The following is a 5840-nucleotide window of genomic DNA, read 5'->3' on the forward strand; positions in this document are numbered from 1 at the left end:
ACTATCTTCTTGTCTCTTAAAAACTTCGATCCTTTTTCTTGCAATGGGAACCTTTACTTCTGTCCCATCTAGTTCAAAAATATTGTAAGTAGCATTTTCATACACATGCATTACAACATACATTCCAAACTATCTTTTTGAGAACTTACACATGATTGTGTTCTGGTTATCAAATCTACTATCAGACACTAAAACCCAATCACCCTTGTCAATTGAACATGCATAACAACATACATTCCAAACTATCTTTTTGAGAACTTACACATGATTGTGTTCTGGTTATCAAATATACTATCAGACACTAAAACCCAATCACCCTTGTCAATTGATTTGCTCTTGAGCCGATGTTGCTTATCAGAGTAGTCCTTGTTTTCCAACCTTGCAATTTTTGTCATTCTTCTGTAGCTTTAACATCTCTAGGTCTTCTCTCTCGTTGCCTTTTTTGCAAGGCAAGGAGACCTTCCCTACTATGTCCCTCTTGCCAACGTAATTCTTTTCATGCGGGAATTGTATCTTCAATTGGCATCACTGGATTTTGACCATACCTTATCTCCACATACTTTTACTGAGCTATGTGTTGTGTGTGTGTATGTGTGTGTGTGTGTGTGTGTGTGTGTGTGTGTGTGTGTGTGTGTGTGTGTGTGTGTGAGAGAGAGAGAGAGAGAGAGAGAGAGAGAGAGAGAGAGAGAGAGAGAAGATAGAGAGAGTTACTTAAGCTATGTGTTGTGTGTGTGTGCATGCATGTGTGTGTGTGTGTGTGTGTGTACATGTGTTTGTGTGTGAGAGAGAGAGAGAGGTAAAAAGAAAGAGAAAGAGAGAAAGAGATAGAGAGAGAGAAATAGATAGATAGATAAATTTATTATTGTCCTCTGAGGTCAAATACGACCTATGGGACCAGAGTTTTATGTGATTTGGTAATGTGTGTGGCTAATAAGTGACTCTTGATGCTCCAAAATTGTGGTGATGAGAGTCGCAATGGAGAGCCCACATTGTGGTTGGGAGAGGAAAGTGTGTAGGTCTATGTTATGGATGAAAATGTGTGGGAAGCAAGTTTGGATGTGACCAAAATCTGAGCACTCTAGTAGTGTGTGGTACTCAGACTCTCAAACTTGCATTCAGCATAATGTGCATAGTCAATTTGACTCTTCTCCATTGCCCAAACTCCCTTTCTCACATCAAAGGGAGTGGGAGCTAAACAAAATGGCTGAAATAGTGCTATTGTAGACAAGGGGACAGGCTCAAGCATGTAAGTATAAGTATAGTTTTCTCTTTCAGCAAAGAACATGGTTTTTTAGTTGGAGGCATTATGGGTGGTGTAATATATGAAGCGTCACCCAACGGATTCCTCCCAAACCGTAATACATTGGTGTTGTATAAAATCTTCATTCACTTGCGAGTCAATTGAGGCATCATGTAGCAAGTGTAATTCATCCCATCTCCCAAACCACTTCTTAATGTCTTGCATCCATCCCGTGCTCAAGATCTTGCTTTTATGCGTCTTTTGAACTTTTTTTCTTGCTTCCCATGTAATTGTAGAAAGTGAATGTGAGGGGTTTTGACACATCTTAATCATGTACTCCACAACCCTTTCCATGCCCATAACCGCAATTGGAAGAGATCCAGACTCAAGAAGTAGGAGCATATATTGTGTTTGTGTCTTAACTTGGAGAAATGTTGTAAGGAAATGCTTTTGGACATTCTTCAAGTAGGCTTTGAGATGCTTCCACCACACACTTCAACTCCATAAAGAAGAATCGGTGTCACCAATGTGTCAAAAAGGTACTTCTTGAGAACCCAACACTTGATGTTTTCCGCATTACACATGCTCTCAAATGCATAGTATGCTCTCTTTCCCGCTTCCAAATGATGCATAGAACATTCATGCCACTTGTGATAGGCCAGAACCTCAAGGCCAATGTACTTAAAGCTCTTAACAACGTCAAGTGTCTGATTGTTGTACACAATGCATGGATTCTCCTTGTGGTTGGTTTTCACAAGCATAACCTTTGTTTAGAATTCATTCACAATCATCCCACCATGCAAGAAAAAGTTCTCAAGGACAACCATAAGATTTTGTGAATCTTCTAAAGTGTGTGCTAGAAGCACTACATCATCCGCATACAACAAAAGCATGACTACCGCATTGCAAATAGTGACCTCTTCAATGCCTTCTTCTTGCTTAAAGTCAAGTACCATTTGTTCCAATTGATCAATGCATAGACCAAAGAGAGTTGGTGACAATGGACATCCTTTCTTAATCCCAATAGTGCTTGAAAATATTTATGAAATTCCTCTTCCCATGCGCAATTGACACATCACCTTCTCATAGATTGAGAAACCGCAAGCATAAACTAACTTGGCACTTGGAGGTCTTCCATCCGTCTCCACAAACTGTTTACGTGGAATCATATCGAAGGATTTCTTAAAGTCCACAAAACAAAAATACAAATTTCCTTTCAACCAAATTTCTTCCATGAGAACATGAAGAGTGACAAGATGATCAATGGTGCTATGGCATCGACAAAAACCCTCTTGTCCTTTTGTACATTTGTCATTTTCTTCAACCCAATCACTCAATTTCATCTCCATTATGCACCTAAATAACTTTTCCATAAGAGACCCAATTGTTATAGTCCGGTAGTTGTTTACATTCTTTATATCCCCTCCTTTATGCAAAGGCTTGACCCAATTAGTACTCCAATCATAAGGCATACCATGTTGAAGTGCAAGGTTGAACATATCACACATCCACTCATGTGTAAAATCTCCCGTCCATTTAATCATCTCCGCTTTGATACCTTGAAGATATTTCGCTTTGCGAGTGGCCAATTTTTCAAGCCCACTGCATACATCCTCAATAGTAAAAGAAGAGGACATACATGGGAGTGAACCATAGAATGTATTTTTTGTAGCAATTGATTCTCATATAGTTTTGTACAGTGTGTGTACAGTTCTGCAAAATCTTCGACATGCATGTGCCTTTTCTTCGACTCGAAAAAAATGTTTCTTTACTTCATATCTTCTTCTCCTCTTTTGAATCAATGCCTTATATGTATGCAAATGACTTTGATAGTTTTCTTTGTCCTTAGTTGCTTCAAGCTTTATCAAGGACTTTTGATCATCTTGACATTCTTTATCAAACCACCTTTTGTGTGATCTATCTTTGTTGATACCATGGACATGCTTTATGGAAAAGAATTCTTCAGTACAAGAAGAAATAACTTTCTTGAAAGATTCCCACTTAGTTTCCAATGGTGCATCATGTTGAAGCTTTGTCATCCATGACTTTTGCGCAACCATTTACATGTACATTGGTGCCCGTTTGAAATCTATACAAAGTGATAACTTCTCTTCCCTTTGGCTAAGAGTATCATGATTAGTTGCTTCTCCACATGCAAGGTCAATGCATCAGGTCCGATGGTCTGATTTTTGGGGTCCATTGACCAAACATAAATCTCTTTATGTGATATGTGATGTCTTTTGAGAGTAGCATATAGTCAATCACACTATCTCCATTATGTTTTCTACATATAAATCCATTGGTTCCACTCCACAGAGATACAACATTGGAAATGAGTATACATGTGTAAAAGTAACTTTCCATAGTGATCCGGCTCTTTCTCATCCATTGAAGTAGGATCGTACAAGTGAACTTCCTCCAACTCCTTGAAATGTATGGCATATCAAATTCTTGAGTATCATGTTGCAAATTTTTTGTGCGAGCATTCATATCCCCAAAGACAATAACATCACGTTTGCCTTTGAAATAGGCAATGTCCTCTTCTAAATCAAAAAATGGATGATCTCTATCCATGCAGGCATAAAAGGGAAAATCATGATGAGGAATGTAACAACCGACTACAAAAAAGGGCGTTCTTTTTGGTGTCATAATTTTCATCCATACATAACATTTGTACTTGTCATCTTTCACAACAAAATCTTCCAATCCTTTTTTAACCATACATGCTACCCCTCCTTGCCCTCTTTGCTGCTTGAGATTCTTTGACCCCATGAATATGTACATCATAATCCTCCAATGCATTAATCCTTTATGTATCATGCTTCCAAGTCTCAACAAGAAGTACAACATCGGCTTTGCTTGTTAGTTCATCAATGCCAACCCTCCCATTCCATGGGTATCCATTGCAATTCCAAAAGAATATTTTCAATTGTAACTTGGCCTCATACGTCGTGCATTCCTATTTCCTGGAGGGACTTGCCTCCTCCTTTGGGGGCACATTTTCTTCGTGAGATATCTCCTTGTTTTTCTTATTCCTCTCCTCATATGACGCATATTTTTTTTCTTAATAGTGTGATCTTCACATACAAAACATTGTGTATCCCTCACATAGATCTAACTACTGTCAAGGATGATTTTTTTTTTGGTCTCATCTGGCTTGGTGCATAGAATTGGCCATTCTCCCGAGTGAGAATCTCCTTGCTTACCCACTCTATGTGCTCCATAGACCATAACTTTGGACATGCCAAAGTGGTTTTTCAAGAAATGTTCTCGATAACAATGGCAAGAGAGAGAAAGAAAGACAGACAGAGAGAGAGAGAGAGAGAGAGAGAGAGAGAGAGAGAGAGAGAGAGAGAGAGAGAGAGAGAGAGAGAGAGAGAGAGAGAGAGAGAGAGAGAGAGAGAGATAGATAGAAAGACAAGGGGAGATAGAGAGAGATAGAGGTAGAGAGAGAGTGTGTGTGTGTAGAGATAGATAGTTAGTGATTAGAGCTTAGGTTTCTTTCTTCTCTACCTAAGAAGAGATGCACTCTTTTAATCTATGAAAGTTTGGAATTGTTCATTGTAATAGGGTAAGTGGGACTGGGCTTTGTTATCTTGGTTGGCATGCCAGTTTAGAGGGTTTGGAGGAAACCATCAAGAACTATGGTCTTAATAATGGAGTCTATTTGAACTTGCCTAGAACTTAGCCATTATTGAGCTATAAGAAAGCTTAATAGGAACCGGTGCCAACTTAGTGCCACTACTCTTTGCAATAAACAATATTCTAAACCACGGGTGTATTTACTTGAGTGCATTTTTCCAAAGGCTAAGAGAAGTAGTAATTGAAGTTTTAATCTCTATTTATCTCTACCCTCTCTACACATTACAAAAAGAGAGAGAAAAAAAATACATAGATAAAGGGGTAGATGAATACGTATGTTTAGTTTTATATATACGTATGTTTAGGTGTAGAGAGAGGATTGGATGTACGCATGTAGCGATATGCAGATTAGATATAACATTAGGTTGTGATACTTATCAACCTAAAATGTAGATGTCAAACGAGAGACCATATGGTGGGGAGCAGCCCATCGCATTCTTCTTTTGGTTGGTAATTCACGTCCCAGATAGGCTCCCATCTAGGGTGGACATCGCCTCCATTGGACCTGTGTCTTGATGTGGTAAGTCCACGCAAAGAGATTAAGCTCATTTGTAGCTAGTTTTTCATGAGGAGGAGTGTAGGTTTCTCTTTGTTATTTGCAGGCATGGCCCTCCTACGCCTACGGAGGTGCCGCTCCATCTACCCAGGTTCCTCCATTGATGGTGGTAGATCCATACCTCCAATGCATACTCTCTTTATGAGACAAGGTACCTCCATTTGATGGAGGGATTGTTTCCCCGCTACTCTCACAATGTTTCTCAGCAATCCATGCCATGGAAAAGCCAGGGACCTACGCCCAGAGCCTTGCACCAATGACACCTCCTTCTATGATCCCTTCTTACCAACCTACTCCCCTTCCATCAAAGGGCATGATAGCACTACTCGAGCTTCAATCAAGCATCATTGACGCACTTCTTCTGGAAATGCACATCGATGTTTGTCTCAGGGCACAAGGCAA

This window comes from Adiantum capillus-veneris, chromosome 20, assembly GCF_014529385.1.
Source record: "Adiantum capillus-veneris isolate H3 chromosome 20, ASM1452938v2, whole genome shotgun sequence".
Taxonomy (NCBI): Eukaryota; Viridiplantae; Streptophyta; class Polypodiopsida; order Polypodiales; family Pteridaceae; genus Adiantum; species Adiantum capillus-veneris.